This window comes from Schistocerca americana, chromosome X, assembly GCF_021461395.2.
Source record: "Schistocerca americana isolate TAMUIC-IGC-003095 chromosome X, iqSchAmer2.1, whole genome shotgun sequence".
In the NCBI taxonomy this organism is placed as follows: Eukaryota; Metazoa; Arthropoda; class Insecta; order Orthoptera; family Acrididae; genus Schistocerca; species Schistocerca americana.
In genome coordinates, this window is record NC_060130.1 from 426547477 (window position 1) to 426569485 (window position 22009).

The window sequence follows — 22009 nt, forward strand, 5'->3', positions numbered from 1 at the left end:
AAGAATTCTGACTCACTGAAAGGAGCATTATATGGCTGCAGGTGACTTGTATTGAAAGGTAAGTAAATTTGCTTCAACTGCTGTTTGAGGACATGAAATGTAGGCTGATAACACAGTCCATCAACATTTAACAACAACCATCCCATAATTACATACTCCGGATACAAGACTTTCAGCCAGATTGAGTAACTAGTAAATAAGATTAATGTTGACGGTAGTATATGACAGACAAAAAGTGCAATTACAGGACCCTAATATCTGTCACAGAAGGATACTGGGCCTAAAATAACTATCAGCAAGACAATAATGACTGGTCACCTACTTACACGAAAACTAAGAAGCATGATAAGGCAACCAATCTGAAAAGAAATACTAAAACAAGTTGCTACTTTTACACTACAGCTCAGATACTTGAAAAAACACAAGATGGAAGGTCCTCCGACACCTGACAGCAGTTACAATGTGTCATACACAAATTAGCACATCCTGCTCTGGTAGCAGCCCACATTCCATAAAGCAACTCTTAACTGGTTTATAACGACTGACCTAAGTGAGTAAATGATTATATTAGTTCACTCTTCATAGTTTATTTTCCATCACAACAGATTATGAAATTCCCAACAGGCATTTGTTACTGCGGAACTGGATAAATAATTGCCAGACTTCAAAGGAGTCCCTGCATACAGCAGAATAAAAGTGTCCTCCTTCCTTCACAAGTGGATCTGGGAGCTCTGTGTTCTAAACAGCTTTCTACAACAAGTGTATATGAAGAAGAGTCTGATGAAATGATATGGAACTCTAGAACAATTCATTAAAGTCCTAGAGTTTAAATAAGTGAATTATTGGGACAAATCCTCGGAAATGAAACGAGTGGCCAGGAAAGCTCTAGAGTTAGCCAGCTGCCATATACCATCAAAATAAACAGAACTCATTTTAGCCACTACTAAACAGTTTTCATAACAAACATTGGCACATATTATTATTTATGTTACTAAATCTTCAGATTTGTACTTCTTATACTTAAGATGTATATTAAAATGAGGCTAGGGATGTCTTGCAAATAGAGCATCTATTAAGCTCCACTGAAGTGAGAGCTAGAATCATATATAGTGGTACACACAATTCTTTCGGGCTTAATAGAGCCTTGGGAACTCTATTCAAATCTTCACTGTCAACATTCATTTATCTGAATTCTTTTGTAGTGCATCCTCTCTTCTGTGTGCAATACATTTCAGGTATATATATATATATTTCACCAATGAACCGATTGTTTATTTTGGCTGCTGAAAACAATACCTGTAATTTTGATGTGTCGGTAGTCACACATTTAAAGAATTCTGTACGATCGCGTATTTTGCTATTTGTTCATAAATATGAATCTCCTATCTATGCCCACACACAAAAAAAAAAAAAAAACGCAAACAAACGCCTGCAGTGAACTGTGGCTTTCATATAGACTGAATAATACCACAGTTTTACATCCCTTGTGCAGTAGGTCTGTCTGCAGATTTTTAAGTATCTATTTTCACTATTAGTCTTCTGTACAATGTGTGGCCACATTTTAGGCGAAGCATATTGCACCCATTATAATGAAACTGACATTGCTGTCGCTGAGTAATTCTAGCAGTGCATAAATTAAACGGAACACGTTTGGAATTAGGAGACAGAAAAAAAATATTTGCTTTGCCGTACTGTTGTGAAGCTTGAGGCAAGTACGTCATATTAAAGTTTCCTTTGTCACGTAAACCTTTTAAAATGTGAACTAAAGAAATGTGATTCATGACTATTTCCTTTCTGCTTGATACGACACTCCGCAATATAGGCGTTTATTGAAGTACAACCACACTCGTTACCATACTGCACCCACGCAGCGCTCATTACGACCATTGTGCAAATCATTAACAATACGCCTGATGCTCAGGTTTATGTTAAGGTAGTTATCTATGAAAAGGTATTGCTGGAAAGATATCTTCATGTATTCTGTTTGGGTGTTAGTGGGACAAACAACGGTCGGTTTATTACAGAATCAGGAAAGCATACTACAATAACCAGCACATGTACTGGCGTGCAATAACACAAATTAAGTTTTGCTGAGAAGCTTCATACCTCAACTATAAGCGATGCCAATGACCAGCATATGGCACGCTCTTACACACCGGTGATCACATTTCATACACCTAACAAGAAACCGGCACCTCACACCATCTACCAGCGGACCAACTTGCGCCAAAGATAGCCACTTCTGCAGAACTATCCTCTCTCAGCTTTCTATCTGACCAAGGATGTTCCTCCCACATAACTACGCTTAAAACTCTTCTTTAACTTCTGCCTTTGTCCCGCAGTTTTCGCAGGGTCGGCATCGTTACTGTCGGAGTTGGCATGGTTAATTGAAGGGGTGGCCGGATGCCCTTCCTGTCGCCACATAACTACGCATAAAACTACAGACAACTGTGTCTATAGCTTATATTGTGACGTATCACATCCGTACAGAAGCTTCAATTTCGGTACTGAAACGAGATATTCCCAGCCACAAAACTGTTTTGAGAGATTTTATTTTTTCATTTTCACTATTCTTTAACGGCCAGTATCCATGCAGTGACTTTTTTGTGCGGATTTTTGTGCAAATAACTGAGTTTCATTCTACAGGAGGCCTGCCATTGGTCTGGGGAAAAATTTCAGCGGTAAGCCGTTATACTCTTAGTTCAAACTTCAGGACATCAAGTCGTAATGTAGGAAATTCTACTGTGACTTGTGTTTGCAACTTGAAAAAAGTGCAAACGAAATGCCAGAGGTAGAAGAAAACGATCTAAATTGTGAAGACAGTGGCTCCATAAACGGCGGCAGTTTTCACATAATAATTTACTTCATGAGTTACTGGGTGAACCCGACGAGTGGTGAAATTATTTGTGAATGTACTTGGAGACGTAAAAATCTATTCACGCGCACACCTCACATAAAGTCCTTGTAAACGATCAAATAATATGTCACATTTAACTAGTTTACCAAATTATTTGGCAGTGTGTGGTTTGGCGTACGTGAGAGAAATTTTGATAGACGATTGATTTGTCAAGATGTCCGATGTTGTTTGTATTGCCGTTTCCTCGTGTATGTTAAGGGAGCAAAGAATTTTTTATTTCAGTTTATCTCACTCTCTCTTGAGCTTCTACAAACTGTGGAAACTACAGTAAAAAGAGTATATGGATAACAATAAAAGGGCACTGGCAAAATGGTGCAAGTGTTGCGTCTTCCACAGCCAAATATTACGGAGTAAGACGTTAAGATCACTCCACTCCATAATTTCCGTGGTGGCGATGGTACAGCAACTGTAATAGATCCATATGTACAGAAAAAACAGTCTTGGTTACACAAGATAGGTTTGTTTAATCTTCACATGTGACGCATCATCAGACAATCTGAGGAAATTACAAACCGATATCAGTACAAATTGCTATTAAAGATAATAATAAATGATAAACTAAAAACATCAAAAGGCAGACAAACATCGAGCATTTGAGCAAATTTGCCCAAATCTCCAACTCTATTTTTCAGATCTGTATGTATCTTGTATCTGCACAAATTTCTGGCCCGCATGCTACAATCTTTCTCATGTGTGCCGACAGATAGTTGCCTGGGACTAGCCTTTAGCGCGATGTACCAGAATAACACAGTATACAAAAGGTAAGAGTCAGCCAGGACTCGAAACCGGAAGTCTTGTTTTCCGTGAGCAGTCACCCTAACCATTAGGCTGCCAGAATATGCCTCCAGGCCTTGACCCAAACTTTCATAGCCACTTGTTCTCCTCCGATTACTATCAGACGAACGATTACTTGTTAAAATTAGGAAATCCAGGTTCTAGTCAGTGTCTGGCACAAATTTTCGTTAGTTAAAACATTAATCAGGCTGCAGTTCAGCATTTCTTAGAATTATTTCACTAATATCATTTCATTTATTGTACATAACTATCGGAGTAATTATTAAAAAAGCTGAAGATAGGGATCCACCAGACCCAAAATCGTACCAAACAATTTGCTTGTATAATACGTTGGGTAAGGTCCATGAGGAGCTCACAGGGAACGCCATGGCTTTAGTCAGCACCAATCTGGCTTTAGACCAGAAAAAATCTATTGATGATGCAATTAAGTGAGCTTCTCAAATTGTAAAACAGACATTACAGATGTATGCAGTTGCGATTTGTATTGACATTGCTGGCATCTTTGATAATCTTTGCTGGTCAGCAATTTTTTTACGATTTCGAGAACTACAGGTACTCGGATCCCTGTACAATAGTTTTCAAGACTATTGTAGGAACAGAGTGGCTGAGTGGCAAAAGGGCAAATGCAAGGTTGTAAAAAGAATTACCAAAGGATGCAGGTCCAGCTACTGAGATATCACAACTGAACTGCTCTTGAATTTAATCGAGGGAGATGAACGTTCAGACAGGATCGTTCTGTATGCTGATGCCCTGTTAGTTGTGATATCAGCCAAGACCAGATGAACTTTGGAAAACAAGGGCAGCAGTATTCTACACACAATACAACAAAGATGCAACAAAAACAAATTATCCATAGCAGCACAAAAAACAGCATACATAATGCTTAAAGGATCACTATCAAGACACCCAGCAATTAAAATAAACAATAAAACGATAAAATGCTAAGTAGTAACTAGATATCTTGGGGAACACATTGATGAATGACATAACTTCGACGAACACATACAGATAATCACAAACAAAGCCAAAAGTATACTTCAAAATCTACCAACATTAAATTCGACATGATTCAGACTACCACTTACACACATAAGAATGTACCACTGTGCGCTTTTCGAGTCGGTATTGAGTTTTGCAGTTAGTATATGGGCACACGGAATCGCTCTCATCATGAACAGGATCACCGTTAGGCAGTTCAGAGCAGTGTGCTATTTAGACTATCTTGGGCGTTCGGCACCACATCAGTCGATTCACTGTATATACAGCCCTTACCTAACGTACTTGCAGCTCATGTCGCTTTTAAAAAGCAATCGTTGCACATGTGGGGAAATTAGTTTCACAGAACACTTCCTTTTGAAATGCATTAGATGCAGACAATTATGTAATAACATAGTACACATAATGGAAACAACGCTATACAAAACATTTAGGAACATAGATACATGGACATAGTTGAATACAATCGCCAACAACTTCTCGAAGGCGGAACATGACATACAAGCAGACTTATCAATACAGAAGACGCAGAAGACAAAGACCGTCTGACATAGATGGCTCGAGTAGCTCTAGCAATGATGATGAAATGAGTGACAGTGACAACACTGACATAAAATAGACACACAAAACACATAAAACATACGCAACTACTCACATGAACATTAATCAAAGATTGTAATTTGTATCTTATTATGAATTAATTAATTAAAAGTAGAAGTAATCAGAATAGTCCATGGATAGATATCGTTCTAGAATCCACATTTAATCTGTACCCAACGTTGTTAAGTAGTTACATAGATGAACACATCATTGTAAATGTAATAATATGAATGTAACATAGATATAATATAAAGTAAGCAAGCAAAATCAAGCAGTGTGAACACACAACAGAAACAGATCAAGCATATTACCCAATTACACAAAATTAATGGGTCCACTACTCAAAAAAGTCTAGTTTTATTCTACAAAACTGTTTTTACAAGATTAATAATATGTTAGTGGCAGCTTGTTATTTCTCCTACAGCTATATTGGAACAGTATATATCTTAATTTGACTGCATTGAGGCAGAATATTGTTCTAATGTCATGCAGAATTTGTTTACTGCCTATCCTAGTAGTAGTTATGGTTATGTAGCCTAACAAACATCAACTCGCACAGTGCACAGCATTCTAATAAACAACACTGACATACACTGGAGAGCCAAAGAAACTGGTACAGCTGCCTAATACTGTGCAGGGCCCCTGCAAGGACGCAGAAGTGCCAAAACGCGATGTGGTATGGATTCAACTAATGTTTGAAGTAGTGCTGGAGGGAATTGACACCACGAATCCTGCAGGGCTGTCCATAAATTCTCAACAGTACGAGGAGGTCGAGATCTCTTCTGAACAGCACATTGCAAGGCATCCCAGATATGCTCAATAACGTTCATGTCCGGCAACCTTGGTGACCAGCGGAAGTTTTTAAACTCAAAAGATTGTTCTTGGAGCCACCCTGTAGGAATCCTGCGTGTTTGGGGTGTCGCATTGTCCTGCTGGAATTACCCAATTCCACTGGGATGTACAATGGACATGAACGGATGCAGGTGATCTGACAGGATGATTACATATGTGTCACCCGTCAGAGTCGTATCTAGACGCATCAGGGATCCCATATCACTCCAACTGCACACACCCCACACCATTACAGAACCTCCACCAGCTTGGACAGTCCCTTGGTGACATGCAGGGTCCATGGATTCATGAGATTGTCTCTATACTTGTAGACGTCCACTGCTTGATAAAATTTGAAATGAGGTTCGTCCAACCAGGCAACATATTTTCAGTCATCAACAGTCCAAAGCTGGTGTTGATGGGTCCAGACAAGGCATAAAGCTTTGTGTCATGTAGTCATCAACGGTACACGAGTGGGCCTTTGAGTACATGAATAGGCGTTTGGCTCCAAAAGTTCATATTGATGATGTTTCGTTGAATGGTTTGCACTCTGAGACTTGTTGGCCCAGCATTGAAATCTGCTGCAATTTGTGGAAGGGTTCCACTTCTGTAACACTGAACGATTCTCTTCAATCGTCGTTGGTCACATTCTTGCAGGAGCTTCTTCTGGCCACAGTGATGTCGGATATTTGATGTTTTACCCGATTCCTGATATTCACGGTACACTCGTGAAATGGTCACATGGGAAAATCCCCACTTCATACCAACTCAGAGATGCTGTGTCCCATTGCTCGTGCGCCGACTATAACACCACATCCTAACTCACTTAAATCTTGATAACCAGCCACTGTAGCAGCAGTAACCGATCTAACAATTGTGCCAGACATTTGTTGTCTTATGTTTGTGGGGTCCTGCCCAGTCCTCACTTAAAGGATGCCTTAAGGATGCTGCATTCTCAGATATCTATACAACAATTCAAGCAAAATCACTTTAATAGTTTTTATTACAAATAAGCAGATTGTCAATATTTAACTTTGAATTCACAACAGTGTCGCAAGTGAAGGGCGACATGCAAACAGTCAATGTCTTTTGCTGTATACAAGGTCCATGCAAGCACTCGATATGGATCACACGTCACTGCTATCAAAGTGCTCTCTGCTGGGCTCGGTCTAGTCTTGTGCTACTAATGTCCATCTAGTACTGTGCCAATCTGTGAGTCCCAGTCTGGTACTGTGTGCTCCAAGGCTGGCAGCAGTGGCGCTTATATTCACTTCGTCTAGAAGCCGCTCCTATCGTGGTGACGTTCTAGTCAGTGTGCTATTGGCTGACGTCGTCTCACAGCCTTCTCTTCTCTTGCGTTCTTCGTCTTCACGCCGACGCTTGTGAATATGCCGGAACATTCCTCCCCCCCCTCCCCCCCCCCTCCCCAAAGCGACGGACAGTCGTCGTGTAGGCAGTTGCGACCACAGTGGGGGATGCAGGAGCGTGGGAGCGTCGCTGGACCAGAAGCTGTGGCTGCAGGGAACATCAAGCTTCTGGTCGTACCCCGCCATCCAGTCTTCGCTCTGGCGGAAACGTCCTCTAGAAAACGACCAGAAGGGTGTGCGTCCAACTCCTGCTGCTGCCATGAACCAGATGAAGAAGGCGGCGACTGCTGCGGTGTGGGCGGGTCCAGCTCCATGGGTAGGACGAGAGGAGGTGGAGTAGGCGAAGACTCCGTCTCCATGTGGTCGTCCTACGGTGTCATGAGGACACCCTCTGGCGGCTGCTGTGGCCGTGTCATTCTCTGGATCAGTGAATCTGGGGGAAGAGAGACTGAAAGATCATCGTGCACATGACAGAGGCGAAGTTGATTTTGATGGCGTTGCAAGCCATTTGGACCTGGAATATGATATATGCAAGCGCCAAGTCGACGAACTACAAGAATCGCACCTTTCTGTTCAGTGAGGCTATGCCGACGGGCAAAGCATCGGCGCACTACAGAGTTCTTTACGCTGTGTTAGGAACGAGGCCAAGATGTGCGAATGTATGTTAACAAAACGTTCAAATCTGAATCACATTCCGTGGCCTGTACAATTTTCTTATAGTTCAATGGAAAAGACTGAAGCAATTCAGAATCCTGAACATCGATGTGACGACAAGATGCAGCAGAAACGTCAAAGTCTGTATCTGGCCCAATCGGAAGACATGAAAGTGCATCTGCATTACAATGTTGAGCTGTCAGACGGTACACAATCTCGTACTGGTATTGAGATAATAAAAAAGCCCATCTTTGCAATTTTTGGACAGTTCGTACAGGAATTAGTTTTGTCGGATGAAACAAGGACTGCAAAGGCTTGTGATCCGTTACTAAGTAGAATTTTCTGCCATACAAATAGTGGTGAAATTTGGTGACACCATACACAATAGCCAAAGCTTCTTTTTCAATTTGTGGATTATTACACTGAGCTTTGAACAACACTTTTGATGCAAAAGTGATAGGCCTGTCTTTATCACCAATTCTGTGCGAAAGCACTGCACCGATTCCATGAGAGGAAGCGCCAACTTGGAATACAACTGGCATCTCAGGATCAAAGTGAGCTAAGCATCGATCACTGAGCAATGCATCTTTAAGTTTTTGAAAAGTTACTTGGCACTCATCTGTCCAAACAAAGGGGAAATTCTTGTGACGCAAGCGATGCGATGGAGCTGCGATTTGTGCCGCATTCGGTATGAACAGAGCGCAATAGTTCATTTTCCCTAAAACTGACTGCAATTCTGTCATATTGCGAGGAATTGGCAAGTCTCGTATGGCTAGCAAATGAGATTGAAGAGGATGTACACCTTGACTGTCTATGACTTAACCAAGATACTGCAACTCAGGTTAGCCGGCCGCGGTGGTCTCGCGGTTCTAGGCGCGCAGTTCGGAACCGTGCGACTGTTACGGTCGCAGGTTCGAATCCTGCCTCAGGCATGGATGTGTGTGATGTCCTTAGGTTAGTTAGGTTTAAGTAGTTCTAAGTTCTAGGGGACTGCTGACCACAGCTGTTAAGTCCCATAGTGCTCAGAGCCATTTGAACCATTTTTGAACCAACTCAGGTTAAAAAAAAATCACACTTTTCCAGTCTACACTTTAGTCCTGCATCACATAACACACTAAACAAAGCACGTAAAATTGCACTATGTTCTTCAGCTATACGACATGCTACTACAAAATCGTCCAAATAGTTTGAACAGTTTGGCACTTGTGCAGTCAGCTGTTCCAAATACCGTTGGAAAATGGCGGGTGGGGAAGCACTACCAAAAGGCAAACGTAAATATTTAAACAAGCTCAAATGAATATTTACTACACACAGTTTTTGAGATTCTTCATTTAGTGGGATTTGAAGATTTGCGTCGAGCAAACCAATTTTTGAAAAGTAGCGTCCAGCGCCTAATTTGCCCATGAGATCCTCTGGGCGTGGCAATGGATAAGTATCAATGACAGATTGTGGGTTGACTGTAGACTTAAAGTCAACACAGAGGCGAATGCGACCTGAAGGTTTGGGGAGCAAAACCAGTGGACTTGCCCACTGACTAGCTGATAGGGGCGCAGTAACTCCGCTATCTTGCAATTCTTTAAGTTCAGCAGTGACTTTGTCCCATGATGCAATGGGAACAGTTCTGGCCCAGCAAAATTTCGGCTGAGCATTGTCTTTCACCGTAATACATGCAACAAAACTGTTAACCTTGCGTAAACCTTCAGAAAAGAGTTCTGGGAATTCTTTTAGCTACACTCTCCTTTGCCTTGAATACAGACACTGACAATACATTGTCCTGAATGTTAAAGCCAAACAAATCAAATGTATCAAGACCAAATATGTTCTCACAATCACGTGATTGTAGCACTATAAACGTCACTGTTAGTGTATGCGAGCGAACCATGGCAGGCAAAGTACATGTTCCGAGAACAGGAATGTCTCATCCTTTATAAGCCATCAGTTGCGTGCTAGTTTTAGACAGGCGTGGGGAGCCTAACAGATCAGATGTGTGACGATTTAGCTATGTGACAGAGTAACCTGTGCCGTGCGGGAGTAGCCGAGCGGTCTGGGGCGCTGCAGTCGTGGACTGTGTGGCTGGTCCCGGTGGAGGTTCGAGTCCTCCCTCAGGCATGGGTGTGCGTGTTTGTCCTTAGGATAATTTAGGTTAAGTAGTGTATAGGCTTAGGGACTGATGACATTGGCAGTTAAGTCTCATAAGATTTCACACACATTAGAACAGAGGCACCTGTCTCAAACTCAAATTTCTCACGTTTCCCACAAATAAGTAATTGAACAAAAAGTTTGTTTGGCTGGTGTATCACTGAAGAACTGCATGCTTGCCTGTTGCAGACTTAGAAAATACTGCAGTAATGACATGGGTGTTGTGACTAAATTTTTGTGAGTGGGCCGAATTCTTATGTTTGTTCTGTTGCAAACATACGGATTGTACACTCGACAGCAAAAAAAGTGGGCCACGCCTGAATTCCAACGTGTAGGCTGCTGCAACCAACATAGTATATTTGTGTTGCACATCATCGCAACCCTCCACAGTACAGTCGTTGTAAGATACACAATGGGTACCGCTAGAGACTACCATAGAACACCGGTCTTTGTGACAGTCCATCCAGATGTAAAGTAACACCACAATAATACAGAAGAGATCAGACAGTCCTTAACGTTTGTAAGCTAAACTTAATTACAATAAGTGACATTTCAAACGTTATAGGACAACTAATTTTCTCACATAAATCGTTCAGTAATCCTTAGGCACAATTAAATATTTGAGACAGTATATGGATTTATAAAGTTGTATGGCAATTGGAAACAAGTTCTTTGCTGTCTAAAAGGTTTACCCAGCACATACTGAACGTCGTTCAACGTTCAACGGGGAGTGGTTTCGCACCAACTTTATGTAATACTAAGCAGTTAAAAGAAAACGTGATTAACAGCGGCAAGCACTCTACGGAAATCCCATCATTAACAGCGAATCACAAGTAATATCATTGTTCACATTACTCATCAACAGTTACTTGTACACAAAATTGTACTTTAAATGACATGACCAATGTCTTCGTTCTGGATCCAGATGCAAACCCAGAACGTAAAGCCATTGTTAACCAAGCAAAGCTTTGTGCCTTATCGAGGCTCGATCACTAAGCAGAAACAGACGTCAAATATTGACGTTTGCACCAGTATCAGTTATCAATTCTCAACTTAACGTAAATGACGATAATGTTTGTACGAAACCAGGAACCCTAACATGACAATTACCTTCTTCGTAATTAACCTCGAAAGACGTTGTATATTTTTGCATTGTCAAGGAACAAAGGATGCACATGTTTAAAATTGAAATGCCATCATGTAATGCTGGTGACAAGGATGCGAAACCAGCACCTAATCGGATTGTTGAATACGTACGTAAAACCAGAATGTAGATATCACAGTTTGTCACCAGTAGTGAGGTTGGAACCTTAAATGACGACTGAAGTTGTATTGCCTGACCGGGATTCGAACCCGGCGCCTACCGCCGTCGTTGTCTAGCCAGGAACAGACGAGAAATGTCCAATGTTGGTCCACCATTAGCGAGATGTGCACACGTTTAACTAGAAATAAGGCGACGGAAACGTCTATGCTGACTGAGAGTCGAATGCCACACACATGGTTATGAAGACACGTTAATAATCAAATTCTTATTCACTAGTAGCTAGGAGTAGCATGTTTAGTTGCAAACCTTAAGGCCTTTCTCATCCCTAGTATCATGTTGCCTAATATCTGCGATATCATGGTGTTAATTTACAAGTGGATTGACTGCCGTAAAGAGCAATGTTCTCTAATAGTCGTGTATCATTGAGATGTAAATGAAGTGCCTCAGCAGAAAGTAATTTCCGTCGTGTTTCAGAGACACTGAGTACATGTTATAAGTGCACAAAACGTGTATTATATACTACGCATATACTATTATTTGGAGAAGCTGCTTACTTTTACATTCCGCTTAGTTGTCGTGGTTGAATACACGTTTTCTTAAGGCTGCATATAGCATAGTAACTGTAGCTGCGCTGGTTTACCTACGGACTTGGGTAGGTTAGGTGTAACTTTTGATCCTTCAAGGGGTGATCGTGGCCTTGCGGCCCGGGTATGTATTAGCCGCGGCTCGCGAGCTACGGGCCAGCCAGGCTGGCCGAGGCGAGACGGAAATGAGCGAGCTGGCTGTGGCGTTGGTGGACAAACAGCCCGGTATGAGCCAGCACGGTTGCGCCGCATGCCTCTGCCGCTCCGTTTCACGTAAATATGTCTACCTCATCTCCTGGCATCAGTATAAGAGCGGCAAGGAGAAATACACATCAGGCTGTCTGCCGTAATGGCTCACTGGGGGAGGTCTATTCGAGATAGAGTCTTCGCTCTCATTGAAGAAGGGGGATGTTCCATCAGAGAAGCTGGCAGACGGTATGGCGTACCACATACCACTGCAACGATATGGTGGAGGATCAGCCTTGAAAGAGGCACCACCAACAGGGCTCCTGGCTCAGGCAGGAAGAGAGTGAGCTCACAGCAGGAAGACAGGGACCTAGTGTCTAGGAGCAGAGAAAATCCCTTTCTGAACGTGAAGCAGTTGCGGTGGGAGACCAACTTCCCCGGCACCAGTGACACGATTCGCCGAAGGCTGAGGGACGCTGGACTGCATGCACGACGATCCGCCGTGAAACAAGAGCTCAGCGAAGACAACGTGTTATACCGCCTAGCATTTGCGGAGCTCCGTGAGGGCGTCGTGGGACAACGTCATTTTCACTTATGAGAAGGTGTTTTCCACCAGTAACGACGGTCCACGAATCGTTTACAGGCCGCAAGGGACTCACCATCGACGCGAATAGGTAACCACGACGAGAAGAAGTGGCCGGCTATCTGTTACCTGCTGGGGCTGGATTTCTGCGAGAGGGGCGGGAATTCTTCACAGGATAGAAGGAACTCTGGACAGCGTGCATTATGCCCACATATTGGAAAATGTGATGTTTCCGTCAGTGCGAATGCTGTACGCAGAAGGGGACGTCACATTGCAAGAGGACCATTCTCCCATTCACAAGTCTGCATTTGTTCAGCAGCGGCTCTCCACTATTGGCGTCAACGTCATGGACTGGCCGCCACGGGCGGCTGATATGAACCCCATGGAAAACATGTGGGCTGAGGTCGCCAGAATATTAACAGAGAACTGGCCACTAAACCAACAAACTACTGCGGACGCTCTTTGGAACTGCGTCCTGGAAGCGTGGGAGGAAGTTGCTTCTTCAGGCTGTTACGTCCGACGGCTTATACATTCTATGCCAAAACGCACGACAGAAGTACAAAATAATGAACTATTCTGGATAAAATATTGGAGTCCTTAAAATGTTTTGTTATGTCTTCTTTTTCGTCATTTTTCTTCATTGGGAGCTAGTGGAAGATCGCGTGGCAACAGAAAAGATACAATATGGGTTAGTTTTCCTTTGAGTTGGCTTTTTAATTCAAGTGGGTTTCTTTTCAATATACAGTTTGTTAAATATTCTATTCTGATTTCATTTATACCCTGTCTAGATACTTACAAACTAATCACCGTAGATGGACTCTGTCACAGTAGTTTTTGTTATTTCAAACAGATCTCTCTCTTTTCCTCCATCCATGAATACACCCTCCGTCCTCCACATAATGCGCAATACGCAAACGATTTAATGTTATGTTTACTCGTTGTTAATATCTTCTCTATTCTCCCTCACACTCACTCTCTCTCTGACACTATCGCCGCAAGTGCCCTTCTATTCCATTCCCCCAAAACTTTATAAACAAATCTAGCGGTTTCCATTGACGCTTCACTTTCTCTTTTAATTGCTGCTGTCTTTACTTTCTACCATTCCTCTCAACACCTATGAAACTGTATTCTTTGATCTCCCCTTCCCTATAAGCCATTCTTCGTTCTGAAAACAGTCCTTCCTTATCTCTCGGTCCTAAGATAAAACGAACTGTGGCACACATCTAAGTAAGCAATACTTTGCAAGCATTTCACGCTTATATTTTGCACTTCAGCACTTCTATCCATTCCCAGATCCCGCCCTCCTACCTGTTACCCGTCCCTTGACATCTGCATCTACATCTAAATGAATACTCCGCAATTCATAATTTTGTGCTTGGCAGGGGGTTCTTTGGTCTGGTGGATTAATCTTGTATTGATGCGTAAAACGTGTAGGTTCACATCTCACGTCAGGTGTAGATTTGTAACACACACAAGTAACTCTCCTGCACCCCTAGTAACGCCAAGTGCAGAACGCCAGTAAGCTCCGTAGTTCAATATCCGCAGTAAAGATAACATCCATTCGCTGCCGACTGGGGCAGAGCGGCATTCGTTTGAGCTGTTACAGATGGAGAAACCCAGGAAGGCAGAGACTCTGTCACCAGCAAGCCGTCGTAAACTAGAAAACGTAATTCATTTAATGAACCAATAGCCATGTAAGTTCACAAGGCTCTTACTTTATTTGAAACTGAGACGTTGAAAATTGTGGTGCTGGACTGGGACTCGAATTTGATTTCACTGTGTTCCCCAAGATTGCAAACTCTTCTAGGCCTCCTCGAAAGGCACATATCTGGTTTCGAATCCTGATCAGTACAAAATATTCATTATTTCATTTCAAGCCCTAACATGTGCACTCCGAACTACTAGTGAAAAATAGTTGCATTTTCAACGTCTCTTTGTGCGTTGTCAGCTGTAAGGTGTTCGTTTCAACTCACAGCCACATGATGAGCTTTTTATCACAACATTACAAGATCAAACGTTTCCTTACATCTTTTCAAGTTCAAACATTCTTCTCCATCCTGCTGGCGAAAACGGATTTGGGTTTGACGTTGTGTTCGTTGTGATCACCAACGACGATATGTTGTGGATTCAACTTCTAGCCAGCAGAGTATTTTCCATCACATCATTGAAAGTACAAACATGCCACTCCTAGCTATTATTGGAAAAGAATTTGATAGTTAAAGTGTCTTCATGACCATGTGTGCGGGATCTGAATTTCATCCAGCACAGAACTTTTCGTCGCGTGATGTCTAGCTAAACACGCGCACATCTCGCTACTGGTGAATCAACAATAGCTATTTATCGTCTGTTCCTGGCTAGAAAACGACGGCGCTAGATGCTGGGTTCGAATCCCAGTCAGGCAAAAACAATTCTATCGCCATTTAATGTTCCAACATCTCGCTATTGGTGAAAACATTTGATATTTAACTTCTGATTTTACGCACTTCGTTAACAATCCGATTAGGTGCTGGGTTCGCATCCCTGTCACAAGCTTTACATGATGGCATTTCAATTTGAAACATGAGCGTACTTTGTTCCTTGTGAATGACACCATGTTAAACGTCGTTGGGGGTAGTTCCCAGGAAGGTAACTGTTATGATAGGATTCCCAGTTCAGTACAAACATTTTCGTCATTTATTTTCAGGATCTGAATTGATAACTGATACTGGTGCAAACGTCTATACTTCACGTCTGTTTGTGCCTAGTGATCGGGTCTCAATAAGGCACAAACAAAGCTTAGCTTAGTTAGCAATGGCTATAGGTGCTGGGTTTGAATCCAGGTCCAGAACGACGACGTTGGTCATGTCATTTAAAGTTCAAATTTGTGCATACGTAGCTGTTGATGTATTATGAGAACAATGATATTACTGGTGATTTGCTGTTAATGTTGAGATTTCCGTAGAGTGCTTTTTGCCGTTAATCGCGTTTTTTTACTGGTTCGTCCAATATCCAGTTTCCAGAGCCACTCGCCGTTGAGCGACCTTCAGCACGTGGATGGAAAACCTTTTCGAGAGCGGAAAACTTTTTTCCAATTGCCTTACAGCTTTGTAACTCCATATATTGTCTCAAGTATTTAATTTTGACTAAGGATTACTGTACGATATATGTAAAATAATCCGTTTTCTCAGAACTTTTTGAATGTCACTTGTTGTAATTAAGGTTAGTTTATGAGTGTTATGGGGTGTCTCACCGCTAAGAACGTGTTTTCTAATATGTTTTGTATGACGATATTAGTTGACGCTTAGAATGACTGCCATAAAGACCTTTGGTCTCTAGTAGTCTCTTGCGGTACTTATTGTGTGTAGTCAAACGACTGTACCCCACGGGGTTTTGGTGTTTAGAGGACCTGCAACACAGCTACGTTATTTTGGTTGTATTCGGCAGTGATCCACTTTTTTTTGTTGTCAAGTGTACATGTCCTTCCCTACCAGAAGTATAAAACTGAGTTTGTCGGGAGGGGCAGTCTTGGCGTTTGTGTCATGAGTAACACCTAGAGAAAGATTTAATTCTGTTTGCTTGTGTAGCAGCCTGTGTAGCGAACTGCTTACATGATGTAGAAGGCTGTGTACTCGGCGTGGCGAGCTGCCGCCGCCGCCGAATGAGCCGATCGCAACTAAGGGATTCAACACGAAAATAGCTGTCCGCTCAAATGTATGAACCGACAAGGAACCGGAATCGTGCTTATCCAGTATTTGCCCTACCTGCTGAAATGAAGGATCGGACAGTTGCAAAATTTGTTCTCTGAATTTGACATCAGGTACATTGTAAGCGATTGCATCACGCAACATAGCATCTGAATTTAAAGCACCGCAAGCACATTTGAATTTGCATTTCCTTGTCATACCCCGCAAATCTGTTACCCACTCGCAATAAGTTTGTTCTGACCGTTTTCTGAAATTAAAGAATTGATACCTAGCAGCTACCACATTCACCTGTTGGTCATAATAGTTAGTTAGTGACGCTATCACTTGGTAATAAGCAAGTTCACTCGGAGTGGCGTTAGGGAAAAGTTTGGTGATGAGGCGGTTCAAAATAGTTCAAATGGCTCTAAGCAGTATGGGACTTAACATCTGAGGCCATCAGTCCCTAGAACTTAGAACTACTTAAACCTAAGGACATTACACACATCCATGCCCGAGGCAGGATTCGGACCTGCGACCGTAGCGGTCGCGCGGTTCCAGGCTGAAACGCCTAGAAACGCTCGGCCGCACCAGCTGGCGGTGATGAGGCGGAACACTGCATTTGCTGCCATGGATAATAGATGCGCAAGTTTCATAGTACCTCGTACGTTGTGAGCTAGGAGGTGCGCCTCAAACTGTGACAACCATTCGAGCCATTCCTCTTCTTGTTCACTAAACTGTCGAAATAGTGCTATAGCAGCTGTTGTAGGCGGTGCTTGTTTCGTCGGGCAAACAGCATTGGCCAGTAGCTGCTGCAATGAGGTGAGTTACATGGAGACCTGTTGCGTCTGGAACTGAAACATCTGCATTAGCTGTGTAGCATCTAACGCTTGCGGCTGTGGCACCTGAGCAGGGGGCGGGGTAGGTGGCGTGGGCATGTTGGAAGTGACAAATGCAACGAACAGACAAAGCAAGCAAGCAAAATAAAAGCAAAGAAAATTGCTGCAATGCCCACCCGAAAACACTGATTAGGAAAAACGACAAGAAACTGTTAAAGCAAGCCGGCCGGAGTGGCCGAGCGGTTCTAGGCGCTACAGTCTGGACCCGCGCGACCGTACGGTCGCAGGTTCGAATCCTGCCTCGGGCATGGATGTGTGTGATGTCCTTAGGGTAGTTAGGTTTAAGTAGTTCTAAGTTCTAGTGGACTGATGACCTTAGAAGTTAAGTCCCATAGCGCTCAGAGCCATTTTTTTTGCTAAAGCAAATAAGCGCCCCTGCAAAGAAAAGACAAGAGAGAGTTAAGGTGCCAGCAAACAAAAAATTCTATGGCCCTCAGGCGCAGAGTTCGTTGGTAAGTCCTCGTCCCCAAACGTGGGGTCCTGCGCACTCTTTGCTTATAGGGTGCCTAAAGGATGCTGCGTTCTCGGATAGCTACACAACAATTCAAACAAAATCACATTAATAGTTTTTGTTACAAATAAGCAGATTGACAATATTTAACTTCGAATTTACAACGGTGTCGCAAGCGATGGACAACATGCAAACAGTCAATGTGTTTTGCTGTATACAACGTCCATGTAAGCAACTGATATGGATCACACATCAGTGCTATTGTAGTGCTCTCTGCTAGGCCGGATCTAGTCATGTGCTACTAATATCTGTCCAGTACTGTGCGAATACTGTGCCAGTCTGCGAGTCCCAGTCTGCTACCCCACGCTCTGAGGCTGTTTTTTTTCTTTCTTTATTGTTATTTTAAAACCTGTACAATAGGCAGGCTGTCAGCAGCATTCTACGCTGCTCTTCAGCCATAGAACAGACAATGAGAAAACAACAGAAAGAATACACATAAGTTACATAACAGTGGGTAATAAAACAGTAGACACATAAAGACAAACACGGAGCCGTTCACACTCGATGATAATCCACACTACAAACTGTTGACACGACACACAAACACTGAAGATGTCGATGGCACAGGTGAACGATGGAGTGTGACGGTGAACACTGAACACTAAACACGACGGCACACACGAGACACTAATGGCGATGATCTCCGGCGTGCGAATGTCCACGTAGCGTGTGCAAGACCGGGGAGCTGCCAAAGGGGAAGAAGGGTGAGGGGGGGGGGGAGAGGAGAGAACAAATATGCCAAAGGCTGAGGAGATGGGAGGAGGAGTAGAGGGACAGGGGAGGGGAAGCCCAGGGGAGGAGTGGGGAGAAATGGAGGAGGGAGGGAAGGGGGAGAGAAGGGAGGGAGGGTGACTAAAGGAACAAACACAGGAAGAGGGAGGGAGGATCAAAGTTGGTAGGAGGGGTAGATGGAGGGGAGGAGGGCATCATCAAGGAGGGGGAGCTGGCGGAAGCCACCTTGGAAGAGGGTAAGGAGGGTGGAGAGATGGAGAGCAGGTGGGACATGGGAATACAGGCGTGGCAGCGGGCGGGGGTGGGAGAGAGTGAGGGAGACAAGTGGGTGAGGAGGATCGAGTTTTCGGGAGGTGTAGAGGATCCGTATCCTTTCAAGGAAAACTAGGAGGTGGGGGAATGGAATGAGGTCATACAGGATTTGCGTGGAGGAGGGGAGACAGATGCGATAGGCGAGGCGGAGAGCATGGCGTTCAAGGATCTGAAGGGATTTGTAAAAGGTGGGGGGGGGGGGGGCGGAGATCCAGGCAGGATGGGCGTAGCAGAGGATAGAGCGGATGAGGGATTTATAGGTGTGGAGGATGGTGGAGGGGTCCAGACCCCACGTACGGCCGGAAAGGAGCTTGAGGAGACGGATTCGGGAGCGTGCCTTGGCTTGGATTGTCCGGAGATGGGGGGTCCAGGAGAGGCGACGGTCGAGGGTGACGCCAAGGTACTTCAGGGTGGGGGTGAGGGCGATAGGACGGCCATAGATGGTTAGATAGAAATCAAGGAGGCGGAAGGAAGGGGTGGTTTTGCCTACAATGATCGGTTGGGTTTTGGAGGGATTGACCTTGAGCAACCACTGGTTGCACCAAGCGGTGAACTCCGAGGCTGGCGGGAACGGCGCTTATATTCTCTTCATCTAGGTGCCCTCCCTACCGTGGTGACAGCCTAATCAGCGTACTATTGGCTGACGTCGTCTCGCAGCCTTCTCTTCTCTTGCGTTCGTTGTCTTCGTGCTGGCGCTTGTGGGTATGCCAGAACAATATTGGCATTGCTGACCGCAGCGCCGTATTCTGCCTGTTTGCATATCTCTGTATTTGAATACACATGCCTATAGCAGTTTCTTTGGTGTTTCAGTGTAAATTAGATCCACATGGACTAAACAAATTGAGTTTCCCCAAAGAGGGGTGTTCATGTGGATAATACTAAAATGCGTAGCACCACAAGTGGACGCTGGACTTGAAGTTCAGTACCAAGGCCCCTTTCTTGGTGTTGTTGTTGAAGGGATATCTATGTCTACCCTTTCCTGTCTTCTTTTATTCTCTTCTTAAATTATACCATACATTTATGATTCCCAGCTTCCAAATTCCTGTATTTTTCTTTAAAAAACAAGTGTAAATGCTGTAAGTAAATAAAAGATAACATTAAAGTGCAGACAAAATAAATCCATGAAGTCCCACCTCTATGTGGTGCTGCATGGGCAACGGTGCCCATGGCCTCAACTGTGTAGCACAATTTTGCTGCATTGTGGTGGCCATGGGTACTGGTTAAGAGGTCACTGTCGAACACTGCAGCCTACATAAAGTAATAAAATGGCAGGCCCCAGTAGTCATAACGCAGCTTGAAAAAAATGCAGCTTGTACCTTCACTGACTTTACCAACATTAATATAGCCAATATCATGTCAGTTAAATTAGTCCAGTCATTAACTATAGTGCTTTTAAAATAAGTTGTGACTTTTTACAGTTCAGTACAGAGCAAATGGAGGAAGTGCAGTTGCCAGCGTGCACCAGCAGGTAACGATAATGCCAGAACTCGTCGCAGAACAGGGCAGGCTCGCTGGACTGCACGAACAGCAAGGTGCAAAAGCTAGCTGATGTGCAATCTTTCTCAAATGACTTTAAAGAAACTATTTAGTTAAAAGCTCTTCTTCTCATACATCTTGTAGCTTCGTTTGTCAGCTTCATGATGGATTGCCCGTAATTCGTTAATGGTTATAGTTCTTCTAATATTTCAATATTAGGTAAATTATGGCAAGAAATTCTTAAAGTTTGGAGTGAAAAATAGGAGTTGCTAAGAATTTGCGTTTGGTGCGTGTTGGGACATACGTTGCTGTATATGAAATGCAGATAACATATTGAATTATTCATTAAACGTGGAAGGATATCGCTATGTGTCTCCAATACTGAGAAAATAGAATGTATGTAGAGCATTCCATCATGAAGGCGTGTGCCAGCAAAAAACCAGAACGAAATATTCATAAATCCGTTTTGAGGTATCGATATTCAAGCAACAACAGAGTTTTTCAATGAAATAACGTAACTTTTAAGGGCCATCAGTAGCTGGTGAAACGAGAACTACAGCAGGTTTTGCAGCAATATCAGTGAAGAAGTTACATATTTAATTTCATATTGAGAATGGGCTTTTTCATAAACTACTGACTTGTCTTACCCTCAGTTGCTAGTTTAGCAATACACTGTTTCAGGATTCTGTCGCAATTTCACTGTATTAGAAAGTTAGTGCGATGAATATTTGTAAACTCTACCGTGTTCTGGCTAAATAAGCAGGATTTGATTTTGGAATATATACTGTGTTCAAACACTACGAATTACATCGGAGCAAACCATTTATTGACAGCACAGAATTAGGAAATGTCGTTCTTATGAAACACAACAAGCTCTTTATTCTCGCAAAGTAATGTGTGCTGTCGACAGCGGATGACAAATTAAGTCCATATTTTTAGGTTTCCAGAAGGCTTTTTTGAAACCGTTCCTCTTGAGAGACTTCTAATCATGTTGCATGCCTATGGAGTATCACACCATTTGTGCGATTGGATTCGTTAATTCCTGTCAGTAAGGTCACAGTTCGAAGTAACTGATGGAAAGTCATCGAGTAAAATAGAAGTAATATCTGGCGTTCCCCAAGGAAATTTTACAGCCCCTCTGCTGTTCCTGATCTAGATAAACGACGTAGGAGACATCCTGAGCAGCCCTCATAGATTGTTTGCATATGATGCTGTCATTTATCTCTTGTAAAGTCATCGACTGATCAAAACCATTTGCAAAATGATTTAGGCAAGATATTTTTATGGTGACAAAAGCGGTAATTGACTGTAAATAGTGAAAAGTGTGAAATCATCCACGTGAGTAGTAAAAAAAAAAAATATCTCTAAACTCCGGTTGCACAATAAATCACTAAATATTTAGCGATTACAATTACAAATAACTTACATTGGAATGATCGCATAGGTAATGTAGTGGGAAAAGCAAACCAAAGACTGCGATTTATTGACAGAACATTTAGAAAAT

General features: G+C 43.0%; 1 protein-coding gene across 1 annotated transcript in view; it reads right to left on the reverse strand.

Annotated features, from left to right (window-relative positions):
* The window catches only part of LOC124555138 (solute carrier family 41 member 1-like), a 103823-nt gene extending 101600 nt beyond the window's left edge, over nt 1–2223 (reverse strand). Inside the window, exon 1 of the mRNA XM_047128949.1 lies at nt 2107–2223. The gene's annotated coding sequence lies outside the window, so the exon portion shown is untranslated. The remainder of the gene's footprint in view (nt 1–2106) is intronic.
* Between the last annotated feature and the right edge of the window lie 19786 nt (nt 2224–22009).